The following is a 22251-nucleotide window of genomic DNA, read 5'->3' on the forward strand; positions in this document are numbered from 1 at the left end:
GTGAAGTCTACAAACAAAACCATACTCCAAAACCTTAAGAAAAGGTTGACTAATGCCAAATGAAAATGGAAGGAAATTTTGCCCAAAGTCCCGTTGACGTACCGTACGACCTCAAAGTCTAGTATCGGGCCACCCTATTTTCGTTGGTCTACAGTGTCGAAGCACTAATACCGATCGAGGTGGGAAAATCGAGTCTCAAGTCCTTATATGTGACCAAAAAGTCAAACGGTGAGGCCATGAGCACGAACTTGGAACTACTGTATGAAAGGCGCGAGGCCTCCCTCCTATGGTTAGCAGCCTAGAAGCAATGGATTGAAAGGTATTACAACTAGAGGGCCAACCTCTGACATTTCAATATCAGGGACATGGTGGTAAGAAAGGTAAAACTGAACACCCGAAACCCGAACGAAGGAAATCTGGGACTAAATTGGGTAAGGTACATATCAAATTATCGAGATTATCGATAAAGGTTCGTTCAAATTCGAAGCAAGGAATAGTGAGCGGCTTCCGAACAACTAGAACCTAACCCACTTAAAATTATACTACTGCTAAGGTACAATCTCATTATTTCTTTTTTTATATATTACGAATTGGACTAACACTTGCAGGCAACAGCTAAAGGATGATGTAGTTGTTAGGCCTGAAAGCACACGTTGCACTCGTTTTCCCTTGAACGTGTTTTGTACCAAATGGGCTTTCTGACAAGGTTTTTAACGAGGCAACAATGGATCGAGCTAACTTAGAATCAAAGGTCGGTTTTGGGTCAGAGTCGATGGTCACATCAACAGTATCCAAGCCCTCTCGACGATCGACCTTGAATACTGGGGGCCATCACCCTCAGGTAATGATTTTTAGCAGGGAAGGAAACTTTGTGCTTGAACAGCCTGGGTTTGGTGGATAGGATTTACTATAAAGGCCAAACAGTCGAATAAATCGTGCTCGCGTAGACCACCTAAGCCATAACACGAAGCTTTTACACACTTACAATCTTATATGCTACGTACAAGAATGAAAGAATGTTTCTACCTTGTTTATACATATTTTGTTCTTTAAGAGTATTACATTTTGTTCCTTAAGAATATCGAGCCCAAGGGCCGCCTCTACCCAGATCCAAATTCCTTAAGGATATCGAGCCTAAGGGCCGCCTCTATCCGGATCCAATAAATTTTCCCCACTAGGGGATTGTCGTCCGAAACAAACTTGGATGGCTCAGGATGTTAAAGCCGGGAGGCACAAAAGCCTATTAGGCAGTTCCTAAACTTAAAATGCTACGACTACTCCCACTCGGGGACTGTCGTCCAAGACAAACTTGGACATCTTGGGCTATCGAAGTCCGGAGGTACAAATCCTATTAGGCAATGCCTGAACTTAAAAGGCTATGGCCACGCTAAAAATGGCTCGGAGATGTCTGAAGCCCATAATCAAAATATAAGGCCTTAAAAATTCTAAACCTGTTTGAAGGTTACCCTCATCAAAATTATAGTCTAAAACATTTAAATGAGCATTTTGGGGAAAGCTTCCGGTCATCCCAAGCCCTTACAAGTTTCAAACAAAACTTGCATCGAAAATAAGTTTTGTTCGGACTTTCGAAAAATGACCTATTACTACGTTTTATTCCGTGCTAAGGCATATGAAATCTTTGCAAAAGGGATGATAAAGGCATTAGACTTGAAAATTGCCAAAAGGGGAGAAAAACCTTATATATACACTCCAAAATGTCTTTACAAAGGCCAATGACAATGGCCTAAACAAAATAGCTGTACAAAATGCAAAACCAAAGACAAAAGTTCCTAAGGCACCAATGCCAGATCTTCACTAGAACCCGCCTCGTCACCAGAGCCATCGGGGTCTTCTCCATCTTCGGGTTTGTCGGAGCCCTTAGAACCTTCTTCACCATTAGGTTCAGCCAGCTTCTTAGCCTCGACCTCTTCGCCTATTCGATCTCGGCCGACAAGTCGAAACCTCGGGCATGGACTTCCTCGAGGATATCCCTCCGAGACAACTGCTTCACGTACTCAACAGTGACTTTCAGGCGGGCCTCGGCTGCCTCAACATCAGCCCACTAGGCCACCATCTCTTCAGAATCATCCCTGGTTATTTCCGACTCGAACCTCATTATTTTGAGCTCATTGCCAAGGGCATCCTATTCAGCAATGGCCGAGTCCAGTTGAGCTTGGAGGTCCCCGATTTGTCGAGCCTGTGCTTCAGCCTTCTCTTTCACCACTCAGAGTTGGACCTCTATCGATGCTAGCTGCTCCCGGGCAGTCTCCTTCCCCGAAGCCAACCGATCCATTTTCCTTTCCAAATATCGGCCATGGCCTGGACCTCGTTAATTGCAGCCCGGATTTGGTCGATCCGGTCAATCTTCTGTTGAACCTGCAAAGTTTGGTTGTTAGTCGCATGGCTAAGTCTTCGTTGCCAACTTCTATAACCTTTACCTGTTCCACCAAGTCAGCATGCTTCTTCTGAGTCGCATCCAACTCGATTTGGAGATTCTTGACAGCCCCTTCGTGTTAGTCGTTGAGACGCTTATACATGTCTCTTTTCTTAGCAAGCTCCCTGGTCTCGACCTCGAGCTGGTTAACCTCAGACCGGTATTGAATAAAGCTTTCATGATGGAGCACTGATGCCTATAAAATATAAAAGGAGGAAGACGTGAGAAATATCAAGAACTAAGTCAAAAGACAAAAAAGCGTAATGATGCCTTATTCTATTCAGTACCTACTGCGCTTCTTTAAATAGACACGGCACAACCACCTCATTTATTTTATCCTGGTCTTCTTCGGTTACCAAGCACCGGAGGTAACTCTCAACTCATACGGGAGCAGAAAGAACCCGAGCATCTTTCGGGATGGTGATAATTATCGACATCTTACTGTCGGGATCCGTACTTAGGGTAGGAAATTGGTTGATCAACTTTGGACTCGAATTTAGCCCACCGTTTTCTGAAGATGGTTGCTTCCTCGGAACCTCCAAGTTGCCTAACCCGGTTAAATCTTCCAAAGCAGTTGAGTCCACACCCTCGAAGAAAGAACGAAGGGGATCATCCGCACCATGATTCCCTTCGTTGTATCGCTCTTTCACCGTTCGAGCATGGACTTGGTATAAGAAGGAGACCCTGAAATATCTATTACATTGGGCGCCTCCTTCGGGGCATGACCGGCATCCCGGGAAGTCTCGGCCCCGGTTTCCTCATCGACCTCCCTAATCCGAGGGAGATCAGCACCATGAATCTCCTATCAACAACCACCCATTCCTCGAGGGCAATCGGCCCATGGGCCATGAAACAATCATCCTCCTCGGGCTTATCTTTGAGCCGAAAGAGCGAGTCCGAGTCGGGTGCTCGAGAACTGGAGCTCTCCTTTGGCTTCCGGGCTAACCTTTTTCTTTGTTTTCTTCTTATCTAAGCTCGGGGATACCGGAGCCTTCCTTTTCATCTTTTCTCTTGCTTGCAGCCCCGAGTTGTCCCAAAGTGGAGGGATCAATAGACAGATCCTCATCCCTTACTGAAGGCCTAAGTTCAATGTTCTTAGGCAAACCTGCAAAAGGAAAAGTGCAGAAAAGAAGTTGAGTACAATACGAATAGGAGAGCTAGATGTTACCTATTTGAAAAACGATCTTACCATGATAACAGGCTTCCCAGTGGCCCCTCGAGAGTTTATGCCATGAGCGCTTGAAATAAGGCATCTTTGGGAAAATGCCCTCGATCCACTCCTTGAGCCGAGGGATAGCATTTGGGACTCGAGCAGCAGCTGCACCAATATGAGTACTAGTAAGGAAAGAGGAGATAAACATGAAATTAACGTTTAAAGGGGAGGTTGTACTTACAAGATGCATTCCACTCTCTGGGAATGGCATGAACTCGAACGGGATTAGGTCTTCATTTTTCACCCGGGCAAAACATCCTGGCCAACCCCGATCTCGGTCCTCATCATTACTCGAGAATGGGGCCTTATTGTCCCGGCGTGTTAGCTTTATCAGTCCCCTTCAGAAGATTCGGGGAATGTGTAGGTGGAGTTGGTGGTCGATGGTGAACCGGCGGGATTCGGTCTTGTTCCCGAAATAACGAAAGAGTATCATGATCCTCCATAGCGATGGATGGATCTGACCGAGGCATACTTTGTACCTATTACATGAGTTAAGAATCACCAGGTCCACTGAACCCAATGTAAAGGGATAAGTGTAAACACTTAGATATCCCTTAACATGGGTAAAAATGGCATCATCAGGGTCGAGGACCGCTATGTCCTTGCATGCTTATATGCAATACTTTCGGACCTTGGGGAGGACATCTTCAGTGATTGAGCATATATATATTGATGCCTCCTCAAACCGGCCCTGCACCGATGAGGGCATTTCAACCTTCAAAATTGTCAGCAACTGAAAATCCCCTGGGGACGAACATTTTCAAGGGAGGCTCGGGAGCCAGTTCTCGGTAACTCTATTAGCAACAGACCTCTCAAGGGTGACCACACCGGGAGTGGTGTCATAGATTTCGGCGGTCGATTGTGAAGAAGAAGAAGAAACTTTTTGGGGAACATATTTTGAAGTTTTGGCCATTGTTATCTGGAGAAGACTTGAAAAATTTGAGGAGAAATTGAAAGATGAAGTCAAATGCACTGATTTGGGGAGAAAATAAGCAAAAACTAGCAACTTAGTGAGAAATCTTGAAGTACAGAGGTAAAAATATTAGAGTATGAAGAAGGGTAGTAATATCCTAAAGGCTCGAAGGTAGAAGCTTAGTCAAAAGGTAAAAAATGAACGAAGGAGGGAAGTATTTATAGAGGGTTTGCGTCGTTTCACATTCAGGGATGACCTGCCGATAACTGACGTGTGTTTGAAGGCATAATGGCATGAGTGACAGGGCATTTTGGATTCTTTGTCGTTTCTGTCATGGCGTATTGGAGAAAGAATCAAAGTGTATATGTCGTTTCTCGTTGACTTACTCTCCAAGAACCGATGGGATTATCTGTATACGGGTGAAACCGATCCTGTTGGATGCCTCAATTCTTGATAAAGTAAACGGAGCAGAGATGTGACCGAAAGGAACCGGAATTGAGGCAAGGAGCCCTTTGAGTCGTGGTCTTGGCAAAAACACCTGCACTCGGAGGAATCAAGGCCACGCCCCCAAGTCCGATTTGAATCCCTGAACTTCAAAGAACGTTATCAGATAGTTGAGCACGACTAACAAAGGGCCGTGATATCTTATCGGCGCCAACCCTACACCACTACAAAGTGGCGAGAGCGGTCGAAACAGCTTTTACCCGAGATGGTCGGGATCGAATCCACAGGGAGGTAGAAGTGGGAATTGGATTCCTATCTAAACTAGAAATGCGTAGTGCTCTTAATTACATTTCTAGTTATCTTTGGTTAGTTATTACTTCTAATATTTATGCTAATGATAAGTTAAATTAAACAAAGAATGATTTCTTGTAAGGTTTCTAAATAGTTAAAGAGGCACTAGGAAAGTGACTTTCTCCTAGGTGAATACTTGACGGGATCTAAAGCCTAAGGCAAAGAAGTTATGTTAGGGATTGCGATATAACCAATGCACGGAATTACTCACTCTATACCTCTCGGTAGTTTGAGTGACTTTCCCCTAATTGACGTTCTCAGGACCAATTGGATGCCAAAATTGTGCAAGAAATATAAGCTCAAGTCGGGTATTACTATATCTAGGTTTAACCCTTTAATTGAGGCAATCAATCTCTTGATTACACCCCAATTCCTTGTTGGATTGATTTTCCTAGACTCAAGCTCTCTTTCTCAAGAAGAACCCAAGTCAAATAGGCACAAATTAGTGTTTGCAACCACTAATTCACATGGAAAACACAAATCAGTCCAAATATCAATTACCTATAAACATATAAGACTTAAATCAAAAGACCCATCAAATACCCACACTAGGGTTGAGCCACAACCCTAACTGGTCTAGCTACTCATAATAATGGAAGAAAACAGAGAAATAGATGAAGAATAACCCATATGATTTAATTACAAACTAAGATAAAGAAGATTCAGTGTTAATCTAGCTAAATATTACTCAAAAATAGCCTAATACAGCCGTTCACGTGCTCCGGTCTATAACAGATTATAAAAGATACCCTAAAAATGTGAAAAGAACATATTTATACTGGGCCAAATTTTCTGGACAAAAATACCCCCGACGAGGTATTGCGGTCCGCATAAAATGCACTGTGGACTGCAATGAGGCTTCCTGGCTTGATTAATCATTCTCTGAAACTGGCCACCGCGGGCCGCATAAAATGCACCGCGGCCGCGATGACTTCAACTGCGGTCCGCATACGGACCGAATTGGCCTTTATCTTCAAACTCCCAACTCTCTGAACCCTCATCTTTGCGGACCGCACAAAATGAATTGCGGCCGCGAAGAGGCTACTGCGACCGCACGAAATCCTCCGCGGACTGCATTGCCTTAGGCTCCCAAAAGTGCTCCTCTCTGAATCTCCTCACTACGGACCGCACTAAATGGCTTGCGGCCACGGTGGGTCTGTTGCAGCTGTGCTTTGACTTGTTCTTAGTACTTGTGCATGTTTCACTCCTTTTTAAGCTGGTTTTGACTAATTATCAGCTTTTTGACCAAACCCTACAAACAAGTACAACATGTAAGCCTTTAGGATTATTTTGTATACATTTTTAATCAAAACTCAAGTAAAAAGGAGTTTAATATGAACTAGAATCCCTAGTTATCAATATCTGTGCCCAGCCGGATGTCACAACATGAATCTCGGCACGTATCAGTAGAAGATCAGTGATTATTAAAATAGATAATTTTACCTTTTATAAAATTTTACTTTGGGTAAAATTCCCCTACTATATAAAGGAGAGTCTGACTATTTATTAGGATCATTCTAACACGCATACCAAGGAAATTTACTCTTATTTTCTCTGTTATTCAAAGTTCTTAATGTTGTTCATCAGTTCTTCATTATTACGATCCCTGGATCGAAGAGAGGCATTACATTAAAGCTGTTACTGAGTCCGTGTTCACTCTCCATAACTAGTTTGACAACTTATCACGCCCTTTATCTGTTTAATCTAACGTAATTTATCATTTATATTGAATTAATTCATGTATCTTTAAAATCACATGTAAATTTAATTGTTATCCATTTTTAGGGTGCAGAAAGATTTTTGAACTTCACGGTTATTCATCCATATATGGGTAATCTCCGGCGGTCAGAGAAGAAAGGATCTCCATGAAAGCATGGAGGGAATGAAGAAGATTAGAGATCCAAACTAACCTTCGGTTCCCGTAACCAAGTTTTTCTTTCTTACTCCTTATGTACTTTTTTTTTTACTTCATCCATACTTTTTTATTTTTTTCTGAAGTGTGGGGCAAATCTAACATTTGACTACGTATCATTGAAGGATTTATAGCCGATAAAAATCGTTGTTATAGACGATGCATATGTAGAAAGTCTATTTGGTTCTAGTAGTTACTTTACTAGATTTTTCTCTTTTTTTTTTGTTTCTATAGTGGAGATAGTCGCACGTAATGACAGATCACAGGGAAATCCTTTTCTAGATCGACCAGTATCCGCGTAGGTGCTTTTGACCTTGACCAAATCTTTTTTAGTACGGACCGACCTTTTAACCTTCTAAAAATCTTTTTGGGCTTTGGATTGATCCAAAAACGACTGTTTTGTGCAACCTAGTGTATATATACACGAATAACGTAAAGAATTTCTACCCTAGCAGTGTATTTAACTTGACAATTTGTACACTATTCCTCCCCCAAACAAGCCATTCCATGACTTGATGTGACATGAGATGTGTTATCAAAAGAAAATGTGGTCGCTTGATGTATTAGTGTGATTTTTCTATTATTCTATTATATATAGAAAAGCCACCGAGGGCAAAATTGTCATTTAGCTCAATCCTAAAAGAAGTTGTTTGCATCTGCTCACGCACTCACGCAGTGGCTCTCCAGTTCTTTTTTTCCTTCTTTCTTTTTCCTTTCTATCTGTATTTTCCCCCCTCTTTATCTGTATAAGTATTTAGCTAACTCTCTGTTTCATAAGACGAATGGCGTGAAAAATTTACGAGGAAAAAAAACTAAGAGGTAGGTCAATATTCAAAGCAATTGGGTCTTTTCATGAATGAGCAGTGGGTTACCCCTTCAAACCGAACAACTTCGCTTTTGAGGGAGGGGTAGTGCCGCGTGAAATTGGAAAAAACTTCTGTGTAATTACCCTTCTGGAGTTTTAGCATCTCTTTTGTAATTTCTCTCCATCATTGAACGTTGTTCATAATTACCCTTTTCCTCTGATTGGTGAATAAGTATTTGATTCGGTATTTTTTCTTTGACGGACTGTTGCAGATTTGAATAACTACAATGACAAGTAGATAAACATGGTGCTATAAGTTCACCTTAAAATGCCTAGAAGCTACTCTTGAAGTGGTAGTACTATGTGAATTTATTGAAGCTATGATAAATAGTATACTCTACTAAGTTTTCTCATTTGATTTTTGTGGTGGTGTCAAATTTTCTGGAGATTTGGCTAATCAGCTTGTGTACACTATGTTTAGACCAACCCCTTTGCTGTATAAGTCTGAAAATAGAGATGAAGTTAGGGGAGAAACCATACTAATTCAAAAATCGGCCAATTAGACAGAGTCCATCACATGTTTGATTATATGACCAAAATAAAAAATCATTATAGAAAATGATTAAAGCAGAAGAGTTTCATATTCCTGTGATTATCATCAGCCTTACTGAGTTCAACTAGCATTATTAAGGTAGATATTTTTTAAACTCATTTAGATTAATGGACCCATCCAGAGCTGCTCAACTGATTCTTTTTTTTTTCTTACTTACTTACTTTTGGGGATAAGGGTGGACTTATCTCTTTAGTTGTGTGTAGCTGTGTATTCACTTTGCCAGTATGAGTAGGAAATAAAGGTTCTGAAACCTTCAATGAGGAATTTATTTCATTATCCGGTTTTATAGCTAATGGTGAGATTTTCAGCAATTTCTTTTCATCAACTTTGTGTCTTTTCCTTTAGTATCAATTTAAAGTTCAATAATTTACAAGACGAATCAAGGGGACTCAAATTTGTCTGTGTTTAAAATGATTGTATTTATAAGCATATGGTTTGGTATTGATATATAGTTTTTTCTGATAGACATATAATATTTGTGTAGTCTTAGTTGTTTTACCGAGCGACAAGTACTAAATACTAAATCCAGGAAAATTTGAGCGACAAATTATTTGCAAGGAAACTGCCAAACATGTGAAGATAGACTGTTGTCTTCTGATTAACATGAGCGAAGAATTATTTGCTAGGCAACTACCAAACATGCAAGGATAGACTGTTGTCTTCTGATGGACAGGTATGCACCTTGAAATATTCTTCTATTGTTCAAAGTTTAGTGATGCTGCCATGGTTAAGAGCTTATATTACTGATAATGATATATATGAAAGCTCATTGTAATAAAGATAAATGCATACGTACATCAGTATACTGCTATTTAAGATAAAATCGCACCACCATGCAAACAGGAGTCCTTAAGAAATTGTTATGGGTGCTTTGTTTAAGTTTTAAAAAGATGATTATTTTTCCAGTGACAACTCATTTAGTATCATCAAAATTGAAAAGGCCGGTCATTTTTTCAGCAACAACTCATTTGGTACGTAGAGATGTTCAACTGATTTGGTACTTAGAGATGCTATACCACATTCAAACATATTATTAATTAGAGAAGTTGAGCTATAATTCATGCTTCAAAGTACAAGGCCTACATGCAATACAAAATACATTGAGAAACTTCCTATTAACTTTGCAATGGAGCCAGAAACATATTGCTAAAAAAAGGAGATAAAGAGAAATTCACGTTGGTTTTAATATGTTCACCACATTTATTCTCTATTTTTTTTATATGGTTTGATAATTGGCCATTAGTTTAAAGTTCTAGCGTAAACCTTTTCAATGATGGCTAGCAGAAATGTCTAAAATTCGAAACGTTTGGTAATTTTATTAGAAAACTTTGAGATTAATGAGCCTTTGTAGTATTTTGTGTGAATTTAGCTTGATAAACACGGATTAGTGGATCCATCTATTATTTAGAGATTACACTTGGCAATTGTGAGGATGATGAAAGTGTTTATCTATACTATTGTCTTTTATTCTTGATTTGTTGTATTAGTAGTAGACTACTTTTTGTTGGTCTCCTGGTCCTTAATATTAGCAATGGAGATATTCACTGCTTTAGGTTAGTCTGATCAAAGTATAGTATTATTAAGTCGCTCTATGTTTAGCATATGAGCGGACATAGATTCCTTCTTTTATCTTCTTCTTGAGCTAAGCATTAGAGTATAAAGATGAGAAGGGCCTTTGAAGAGAAAGATGAACTACAACCAGTTTAAGCTCATACATTATTGTTTTCACATTATCTCCTCTCAACTTTCTGTTATTTACTGTAGAGCATCTTTTGTTTTATGGAGTTGTTGAATTACTAAATTCATTTGAGTTTTAGGTATCTGCATATATCACTTGAACTAGCTAAAAGTTATTATACTGATAATCTAATTCACTTTGTTTCTTATCAATATTTTTAAAAAAAATAACTTCGGATACTAAACAAGAGCGTAGGCTACATCTTAAATCTTGATTTATATGTATTGTAATGGTTTTTTTTTTTTTTGTATTTATCAGAAAGTAGTAGCACACTTGAAACTTGAAATTGAAGGCTGATTTGAAAGAGAAAACATCTTCAACATTAATTTATTGGAGTGCACTGCATTGACCAACTCAAGCAAACATGTTGGTTAAATGTATGCTTAAGTTGCTGCATGTGCCTAGAGGAAGCTGAAGCCATCGTTCAGTGAATTAGATTTTATCGAGCAAATGGTGTATTTACCTTTGCTTCTCAACTATAGTGCATGTTTCTAGGATTATTTAACTCAAAAGGCTGATGCCCGGTATTCTAGAGGAAGTTATCATAAGTTGGATGGGCAAGAAAAGTAAAGAATATTTCAGGGACGTGAGAATACAATTTTAGCCTGCATTTTTTAGGTGTTTGGAATGAAAGAAACATAGATGTTTCAGAAATGAAGAAAATTCAATCCACACACTAGAACATAAATATTTGTGCTTTTGTGGTTGTCTTGAACCAAAACGAAAGATGTATACAATATGAATATGATGTTAACCTCAATCTTTTATTAAATTTAGTAGTACAATCTCGCAGAATGAATTTGTTTTAAACTTATTTAAACATATCTGAAAGATAAACAAAATGCACAGCAATGTGTTGGGAGATTTGCTAATGAGGGTGTCCTTCACCTTAAAAGTTTATCACATAATTTGAAAGGATGAGGTGGAGGACAATTATAAGATGAATTAAGTATGATTATTTCTCAGCACATCCTCTACTTAAAATACAATTTATTATTTGCCTTTTCGATTTTCTCATCTTTTCAATCTCTTTCATAGTCCTTTTAGCTTCATCTGCCATAAAACACGTACTCCTACTCGCCGGCGACAGCAACCAAGCCCAAAAGTAAATATTACTGAGATTTTCGTGTATGTTTCTCTTAGCTCTTTCCTTCTGTTTTTCTATCTCTTCTTTCCTAAGTTTCAAGGCCATACTGATGGAATTTGGGTCTACTTCTGAATTTGATCCTAATTAATTAGTTGCCTTTCGAATATATGTGCATTCCACTTTCACATCCCAGATTTGCATTCCGTATACTCTGTTTCTTTTGTTACATTTTCTAGCCTAATTTTTTGATTTTCCTTTCAAATTTCTCTAATTTCCTTCAGTGTTTGCTATATTTCGTTTGGAGTTTTGCAGAATTTTTCTTCAGTCTTTCTTTGTTTATTGCAACCATGTATTGGTAATGGGTATTTGGTGGGTATCTCTTATTCACTACTCTCTGCGATAATTTCTTCCATTTTGTACGTCTGAATTGCACTTCTTTGTTGGAAAATTTTCTGCATAGGTTTAAACACGATTTGGGCATAATTAATTTCCATCTAGGACAAAAATGTTGAAGAAACAAACAAGATTTCTCATGCAACCAAGGTGTTTGATAATATGTCTTAAATACAAGAGCTGTGTTGTTTACTTGAGAGCTGAATTTGGCATTTTAGGTATGTATTTGTACTGGGTGCTCCTTTTTTGGGTTTCGTTTAAAAGACTATATTTGACTTTTGTATAGGTTATGGGTATTTGTTCCCTTTAATCACATATTAACAAGATTGTCTACTCTTTCTTGACATACAATGATTTGCGTATATTATTAACTTGAGAAACTGCACTTAAAAAATCAACCAGAAAAAATCTCAGTAAGAAACTTTACCATAAGGTGTTAAATTTGAAATGTTCATATGCAACATGGCATTACTAAAGGCTAAAAGTTTGAAATGGAGATTTCAATAATTGTGCTGGAGATTTTGTTAATTAATGGTTCTAATGCTAATTGGCGCTTTTCTTGATGTTTATACGGCCAATTAGTATCCCTCAAATTATGATTTGTTTTCTTTAGACTATGTAGCTTTCGATGCATGACCCCGAACTAATAACTGCATCAGTAAAGGTAGGCCCTCATGGAGCTTTCCTTCTGGACGATGAACAAGGCTGATACAAATAGATAGCTTTTTATGTATGACTAACCTGGATGAAAATAATTTTTACCCTGACATTAGTTATCGGGTCTTGGCTTCTTTTTAAGGCAATGTTAATTAGGCTTCAGCAATGAAGTATCTTTTGAAAGTTGTCCTTAATATGAGTTGGAACTGGTACTTGGCAGGCATTGCCTGGTTATCTGTTATAAATTCTTTCTTATTTTTGCAATACTTTAATTCTATTTGTTGTTATTTAGTGCAAGATAAACAACTTACCCACAAAAAATATAGAAATTAAAAAAAAATAAAGTCTCTAGATCAAGCATTTGACTTCCCAGAGATGCCAGATTGATGTTGCAATTATTTTGTTTCTTTTCTTGAAAGCTTGTAAAGTTAAGTGCCAGAAAAATGAATCTTTGAATTTGTGTATTTATACATAATGAAAAACTTTGGTTCTAATACTGAAGCATGTCATTTATAAATCTTAATATGTTTTCTTTATGCTTTTGTCCATGGATAAATATTTTCTCTATATATAGTTAGTCACATTGGAGGATCTAGAATTACATAACAGACTTTGGTTAGCTTTTCAATTGTGCAGACTATTTTATTCTGCTATTATTATTCATATGTATTGTATTGTGTTAAATGATATATATTGCTAGCATATTGCAGTTAAAAGGAAAACTAGAATATTGGGATTCTGCTTGGTCGTTTGAAGGAAAAAGCTGTTATTGCCAAGGTAATATACTTTTCAAGGATGTTCTGCCTTAGACAAGACTTTTCTGTCCTATAGACCTGCTTATAGTGATGGAAGAGTTTAACATCCAATACTGTATGCCTTTTGGGCTAAAGTCATACTATGATAACACTAACACATATTGAGATTCAAACTCCTCTACTTATATGACATAGAATCAATAAGTTCCTCTATTAGTTGTTTCGTGTAGCACTATTTTTCTGTGTCTTCTTTGGCTGAATTTGTAGTTTGATGCATTTCAACCTAAAAGCCTTCTATATTTGTCTCTCACTCACTAACAAATACCTTTCCATTTTTAACAAGATACTGAAACAACCTCTTTCCATTTTTATATAGCATCAATAACAAATGTTAGCAGACACTGATGAATTATGGGTTTAGCTATGCATGCCACATCATTAGTTTGTCAAGACTTCATTAATGACTACGCTGCCGCACACAATACCTTTATTTTTTTTTCTCTTTTTCTAATTCTAGACCCATTACCTTGGTCGATATTCTCTGTTGATTATAAGATAAATTATTTGTAATACAAAGATTTTGTGTCTTGATTCAATTGTACTTTTTCAGCAATTATAATACCGTCAAGATTTTATCATATACAAAACACCAAAAAGCTAATTGCTTAAAAATATGAATGTTGGGCTCGTGCAAGCACGGGCTATATCTATCTAGTGTTTAAGCAAAGTGTGCTCTGTAATCAAGAGGAGACGGGAAAATTATGCTTTTGCAAGTAAGCGAAACATGACTCAACTTTAGAACATAAGCTCACAATATAAGAAGCAAATTTGTAATTTTGCGAGGAAGTGTTGGTTGAACTTTGAAAGATACATACAAATCCTAAAATCCTTGACTATGTAGAGGTAACGTTTTCAACCTTGCTTCTCATCACTATAGAAGATATTTTATTTGTACAATGATTGCACTCAATAATTAAATTGTCAAGAAACTTAAACTGCATTAATAGAAATCTAAATTCAAAGAGTATTCGTTTCTGAATGAGAGGGAATCTGGAAAAGATCATTCAAAAAGGAATCATTAGTTTTGTCCACAAGTAGATTAATGATAGATATTGAAGATGACAAAAGCAAATAAAAATGAGCAAACCATTCTGAAGGTGACAAATATCTAAATCCAAATAGTGAAAAAGATTGATCTGGCAACACTTGAGTCGCTTAGAGAGTTTGATAATAAATCTAGAAAGACAGAATAATAAACCATTGTAACTTAAATTTGTTAATATCACTATCGTTTCTTTTTCCCATTCATTCGTCATTCTTTCTTATTTTCTTATCTACTATTTCTTCCGTATTTATTTGTATCTTTTTTAGGCGTATTTTGGAGAGAAAAAAAACAAGTCGTCTCTTTTTTAACCCATCATCTTTCTCTTTTTTATTTTTCGTCTTTTTTCTTTTTTCCTCTTTTCTCCTCTCTCTTATTTTTTAAAAACCAATTTCTACTAAGTAATAACCTATTTTCCTTTTTATTTGAGTTATACCAGCATTTGTAGTATCCTGTTAGCTTAGAATAACATGTCTACTTGTCTTAATTGTTTATCTGAACCCTGTGCAGCATGTTTAGTGAATTTCCTGCTTTCCTTGGCTTGAACTTAGTTTAAACTGTAGGCTTTCTTGCTGTAACTGTTATTTTCCGTTGTTTGAGCTGCATATATACTTTGGGACTACGGAACGGTATTCCGGGAGACCCCCTTACATATTTACTTTGCGGAACGGTATTCCGGGAGATCCCCATGTACATTTACGTTTGGGACTACGAGACAGTATCTCGGGAGATCCCCTATTGTTATATCTGTGTACTGAGCCGTTACCTCTCTATGATTTCATTCTTGTTAAATTTTGGTCTTTATTTTACTGCGATATTTCATTCTGTCTTGTTTTTATTATATATATATATATATATATATATATATATGTATATATATATGTATATACCAGTAGGGCCCTGACCAGACCTCGTTCACTGTTCGACCGATGTTAGGCTTGACACTTACTCGATACCGTTGTGGTGTACTCATGTCATTTTCTGCACATGTTTTTCGTGTGCAGATCCAGGTACCTCCTACCAGCCTCATTTTTAGCTGCACAGTTGCTGCCATTCCGGAGACTTCAAAGTACATCTGTCGCGTCCACATACCTCGGAGTCTCCTTCTACCCCTTCTGATGTTGCTTCCCTTTAATTTATTCTAGTACAGATGTATAGAACAATTGACAGAGATCTTAGAAGCTTGTGACTTACGGTTTTCGGGTCTTGGGAGAATTGTGTACAATTCGAGAGTGATTATTGTATATGCCGAGCGGCATCTCAAATGCTTATTTAAATTATCTGTTATTGTTAGTTGTTAACTTTTAAGTTTTTCATTTCATTTCCGCAAATGTTAGGCTTACCTAGTTGTAGAAATTAAGTGCCGTCACGACAATTCACGAAGGGAGAATTTGGGTTGTGACAATAATCCCTGAATTATTTAGTGCTATTGCTTTGCTTAATTCATTGGATTAAAAATGGTATATATATAATATTCAAAATGTGCTTTTTGTTGAAGCTAGATAAGCTGGAAAAAAAAATTTGTTTCCAATTTTAATTTTAATCTTTGATATTTTAGTGGCTTAATTATAAGTAAAACCTTGATGTTTTCAATAATTGTTTGGTTGCCAAAAGTTTGTTAATTGATCTCCAATAATAGATCTAATGCCTTTTAGAATCAGTTTATATATATATATATATATATATATATATATATATATATATATATATATATATATATCCAATTTTTAATCCAATGAATTAAACAAAGCAATAGCACTAAATAATTCAGGGATAATAGCACTAATCCTTGCCAAAAGTACTCCAGTCTATATTATGTTGCAAATGCAGATTTTGTAAGATAACGATTAGTATTTAAGTGCTTTGGAATAATTTTTTTTGATGTTGTAGATTGAGTACTTCTTTTATTGTAGATAAAGTACTTTTTATTTCAACAAATGAGTATTTTCTTTTTTTATGATATTAAAAAAGTATATTTTTTCATTTTACCAAAAAAAAAGTACTTTTTTTTCATGAAGTAAAAAAATTATTTTCTTTTATTTCACACAATGATGTAGTAAAAAGTATTTCCTTCTATTTCGACAAAAAGAGTATTTTCTTTTTAGAATGTAGAAAAATTACTTTCCTGGAAAAAAAAATTCTACTCTCTAACCAAACACTAAAAAATATTTTCTGATTTTTTTTTATTAACCAACCAAATAATAAAAACTAAGTGATAAAATCTCTTATTTTTCATATAAATATTTTCTTGGAAAACATTTTCCACCAAAAGTATTTTCCTTCGTACCGAGGTTTAGATAACTTTTTTGCAAGTCCAAAAGCTCCGTCGGAAAAAAAATAAAAATGATGACGCTCCTTGGGACGCTTGAAAGGAGAAAGACAAACTGAAAGCAATTTAAAGTGAAAAAAGCAAGCAGGAAATAGCGTAGCTTCAGGGATAATTATAATACATTATTTTATAATTTGATCTTAAGATAATTAATCTCAATATTATACCACCTTATTTTACCTTATCCCATAAATCAAACGACCACTATGAATACATCACAACCGACGTTCTTCATCAGAAGCGATGATATTTTAATAGAACGGTGACACCTGGGTAGATACTTTATAAGAGTAATAAAATGTTAAACTTTCTGTTTGTATTTCCAATTGCTAGATTTTGTCTCTTTGCTCCCATAACTTTGTACATTTTTTATAACGTCCTAAATGATTAAAGCACCTTTTAGGGTTTGTCAATTAGTTAATGAAACTCGAGGGAACTAAAGTTTCACCTCTAATAATATGTGTCTAAGTCTAACAGAATCACCCTATATTTTATCTTAAAATAAATTAGTATTATATCAGCCATTTGATTCTGACATCTTTCTTTTCTAAACGGCCACTCACTTCCATTGTACTTTTCACTTTTGTATTCTACATGTACAAACATTTAATTACTTGTTCAGAGCTGATTTTAATGCAGTGCATTTGTTTGGTGCGTTTGTTTGGTTACTTGCATCAATATGATTAATTTTAGCATAGCAACTCGCATAAATTAACACAATATAGTGTTTTATTTGTCACATAAGAAAACACAATTGAAGCATAACTAATGTTGCATTCAATTGGCTGTATAAGGTAGAATAATCAAAGTATAATTAGTGCAGTGTTTGGTTGGTCACATAAGAAAAAATAATCTCCACATAACTTATGCAGAGTTTGGTTGGCAGTATTAAAACATTCGCATTAAGTTAGGTGAAATTCTATATATTATTTTATGCAGGATAAATATATATATATATATATATATATATATATATATATCAACAACAACAACCCAGTATAATCCCACCAAGTGGGGTCTGGAGAGGGTAGGATGTACGCAGCCTTACCTCTACCCTGGAAGGGTAGAGAGACTGTTTCCGAATAACTCTCGGCTAAAGAAAGTGAAGGAAGCCCTGATAGCAAGTGATAGCAAGACAGATGTTAGAAAATTAAATCGGCGATAACAACAAAGAGTAGCAAGATAGTATCGATAACAAGTAATATCAAGATAGTATATTTAGACAGATAAGTCCAAAGCAGCACACGAGAATATGACGAAGTCCTGCTAGCAAACTACGGAATTACCAAAGGTAAGTAGTAATATAACAAGACACGTGGCTATAGCAAACTAAGGAAAAAAAGATATCATACTAGCACTAATACTATCGAACTAGGGAAGACACAGGCAAACGCCCGGCTACCTACTAACCTTCCGCTCTAATCTTCCACCTCCCCACCCTTATATCTAGGGTCATGTCCTCGGTCAGCTCAAGTTGTGTCATCTCCTGCCTGATCACTTCACCCCAAGACTTCTTAGGTCTACCTCTACCCCTCCTATCACCTCCCAAGGCCAACCTATCACATCTCCTGACTGGAGCATTTGTGCTTCTCCTCTTAACATGCCCAAACCACCTCAACCTTGCCTCACGCATCTTTACCTCCACAGGGGCCACTCTCACCTTGTCCCAAAAAACTTCATTCCTAATTCTATCCAATCTAGTATGCCCACACATCCATCTCAACATCCTCATTTCCACTACTTTCATATGCTGAACATGTGAGTTTTTGACTGGCCAACACTCTGCCACATACAACATAGTCAGTCTGAAAAAAGAGAACGTAGTCACTCTTATGAAATAGAATAGAAGAGGAATGGTACTTATTTGATGAGCCTTAGGGGTTGCAAGACATTTTACTTCCAAATATTTACCACAAGGACAACGAAAACCCTATATATGACACTCTAGGCAAATCCCACTATCACACCCATTTTTTACAACCTCACTAACCCTATTAAATAAATAAAAAAAATTGTAAAGCTCAAAAGGGTTTTCAATTATGAAAGTGACAAAGGATTGTGTTTTAAAAGATATTTCAGAGTCGCCACCTGACATTGATTTCGGTGTGTCATGTCACCGTTTTTAAAAATAATTTTTCCTTTAAAACACTTTGGACTCCAAAACTAAGTCCTCACCAGAGATTTGGGTAAGGGGGTTCATTTGACTCGGGGAGAAGCTGTTAGGCACTCCCCGAGTCCCCTAACTAGTACGGTTGCATACATGATCAAGTTGGCTTTTAAAATATTCGAATTGAGGTAATAAACACAAAAACGGAAAATTAACACATAAGAGGCTCGAGGTCGTACCCATCTAATAAAGAAAATAAAACAAGAATAAAACACTACAAGTTCTACTTTTAGCCTCCAATTACAGAATACTACGAGGCATTCCCCGAAATAAAATATATATAAATCCTTCAGGGCATTCCCCGGATGAATTTAACTAAATGAACGATCTCTCACCTCAAAACTAACAAAAATTCTAAAGTACCCAGGTGATGACGGACTTAAGCATACTACTGTCGACTCAATAAAATATAATAATAACAATTGAAATCATACGATGCCCAGATACCGTGAAGTTTAATCCCTAACAAACCACATGCCTCAAATCCTCTTTTCAACCCCAAACCCCAAGGCCCCTTTAACTCGCTAACTGTTCAACCATCTTAATTGCTTAGTAAGTAAATTCATTCTTGACATCAAATATATTATGCAGAGAATACAAATCATCCATTAATCTAGAACAAGACAAAATAACAGAGAGTTTCATAAATCAAATTCACTATCAAATAAAGCAATTAAAATATTTCAAGTTAGAGAAGCGTGAATGGACCTTTGATGTCCAACTCGACCAAGCAGGAGCCTTCAATCGGAGACAGCAAACCGCGAATGTACACCTCAATTGGAAAGCCTCACTGCCTTGATCACGCCTCCAATTTCGCCGGAATACTTCACTTATACAGTCCATTCCCTTGTGTTAAAGCCAACGACTTTCATCTTTTGATTTGTTGTTTTCCTAAAACATGGGAACAACAATGTAATCCCGCAACGACGTACTCCTAATTTTCTTTTGGAGTGTACTGGTTTTTCTATGAAGAAAAAGTATGGTCACAAGCACTTTTTGGTATATATATATATATAAGATTCTCTCACCTATGGTCGACATTCTATTCCCCTTAGTCGTAGGAGCTCGTTCTATTTTGATTTAAATAAGCGAACTTAGCTTAGCTTCAAATCTTGAAGTGAAGGCTTTACCTTTCCTTTAATCAAATCAATGCAAGAGAATACATCCGAAGCTAATTAGCACGTAGGCAGCACTCCGCCATCAGTTGTACTGTTTTAGAGAGACTTTAAGTTAAGATACTAATCCAAATAAAAAAGTGACCAATATATTGTCACGACCCAATTCCCACTACGGACCGTGATGACGCCCAACGTCGCTGCTAGACAAGCCAACGGTGAACTATCCATGTAATTGTTCATTTTAATATTTTTAAAATTATTGGTTTTATTTAATAAGAGAACGATTAATAGGTGATGGTAATAATGTAAAGTATGAAATAAACGAAAGAGTGAAGTAGTGAATTTAATAATAAAATATCATGAAACATCTACTAGAATTTCCCAAAATCCGATGTCATAAGTGCACGAGCAAACTAGTAGAATATAAAAACCCTCTTGTACTACTGTCAAGAGTAAGATAGACAGAAAAATAAATACAACAAGTGTCACACCTCCTTTTTACACACCCGAAGGTATATATAGGGGAGTTTTTCCACTTTAAGTGGCATTATTCGAATTGGGATTATTTATTCAATTTTATTCAGAGTCGCCACTTGGGATGGTTTGTTTTCTGGTGTCCCAAGTCACCGGTTTATTTTAAAATCCCAAATCGAGGAAAATTCGACTTTCCTTTTGAAGTCTGCGAACCAGAAATTCTGAATAAGGAATTCTGTTAATCCGAGGGAAGGTGTTAGGCACCCCCGGATTCCGTGGTTGTAGCAGGGTCGCTTAAACTATCATAATGGCCTATTATCTGATTTTAATACATGTTTTAGCCTATGGTATAATTCTAAATTATTAACCACTTTTAATTAATTTTAGGAAGATTTAACATTATCTAAAACACGTCTTTGAACCACGCCACATGAATGCACCCGCAGTCCGCGACATATTTTATTTATCGTTGTTGAGATTTGGATTTGGGTCACATGAAATGCACACCCGAGTTTAAGGAAGTTAATTTAAATTACGCGCCTAAAGCAGCTACGCACTTTCAAAATTTGCGAGGGCCATGAAAAATTCAACTAAATGGCACGCCTCGATTTCTAAGTATTAAAATTAATTAAATGAGGGCCATGCGTTTTGAGATTTTATTTGGCATGGCACGCCTCAAATTATTCTAACCAAAAGGGTTTCTAAATTAACTTTTGGGGCCATAAGTTATAACTTGCCTAATATGGCTCGCCTCAAATCTCTTTTTAAGAATCTAGTTAATTACGAAAAAAACTTAAAAGGATTCTAATTAATTTATGCTAAATGTTCGAACCTATGTAGCAAATAATAGGCATTGTATTAAGTAACCAATTGTCTAAAAAGAAATTGCCTCCACAATCGAGACTAAACGAGGAAACTGGGTTCAACAAAACAAGATAGGCCAAAATAATACAAAGTATATAATGCCATTTGCAAGTGTCTTCAGACTTGGGCCCAAGATGAGCCCAAATCTTTCAAGAACCTAAAGTTAGTGAGTGCAGGACTCGAAATCAAGTTCCTATGGCACACAAGCAATGTCTGAAAATCACAGGGTATCAACGTAAACCCAAATGACTATCAACAAAACACCAATGTATATGCAATCAGTTTTAAATCAGCCTTTAACTACTCAATGGACGATCATATGAGATTTTAACAATGACATGATTTTGAAACATTAAAAGTTCAATTCTTTGAGAACTATACACTATACAACTTTAACTTTTAAATCCCCAAGCTAACTTGAAATAATGACATGAGAATCTGAACCTCAACTAAATCTCATATTAACAGAACCAGGTAGAATCGACATTAAGCAACCATGATTTTACAATATCAGGTCTAACCACATAGCATTCAAACACCAGCAAACAATTCAACACCAGCCTAAATGTTACTGTAAATACAAACCAAAGCATTTCTTTCACCTATAGCCAATTTCAAACAAAAGCTGATAACTAAACAGAAGAATCAAACCACTTAAAGCTTTAATCTCATACTATGACATCCTATTCATGATCGATATACTAATCAAAATATTTCTAAAGCTAAATATTACAACCATACATGACATTGAAGGAAGAAGAAATGAGATTCAACAACAAATAACATCAGTTTTTATCATATTTCCAAATCCAAACTTCATATTAAGCTTAAGTGATGTCCATAGTGCCAAAAATACCTGGAAAAAAGCCAAGAGAGAACAAA

The 22251-nt window shown here is 36.6% G+C and overlaps 1 long non-coding RNA gene across 6 annotated transcripts; it reads left to right on the plus strand.

Annotated features, from left to right (window-relative positions):
* The first annotated feature begins 7911 nt into the window (after positions 1–7911).
* On the plus strand, positions 7912–15718 carry LOC107772186 (uncharacterized). 6 transcript variants are annotated; one of them, XR_001645003.2, is made up of 4 exons: positions 7912–9358; positions 10682–12121; positions 13261–13337; positions 15422–15718. It is a non-coding gene; the product is annotated as an uncharacterized LOC107772186 (long non-coding RNA). The 6 variants fall into 6 exon arrangements; XR_001645002.2 differs by having other exon boundaries at positions 13271–13337; XR_012707531.1 differs by having other exon boundaries at positions 10682–11879; positions 11971–13337.
* Positions 15719–22251: the final 6533 nt, after the last annotated feature.

This window comes from Nicotiana tabacum, chromosome 3, assembly GCF_000715075.1.
Source record: "Nicotiana tabacum cultivar K326 chromosome 3, ASM71507v2, whole genome shotgun sequence".
In the NCBI taxonomy this organism is placed as follows: domain Eukaryota; kingdom Viridiplantae; phylum Streptophyta; class Magnoliopsida; order Solanales; family Solanaceae; genus Nicotiana; species Nicotiana tabacum.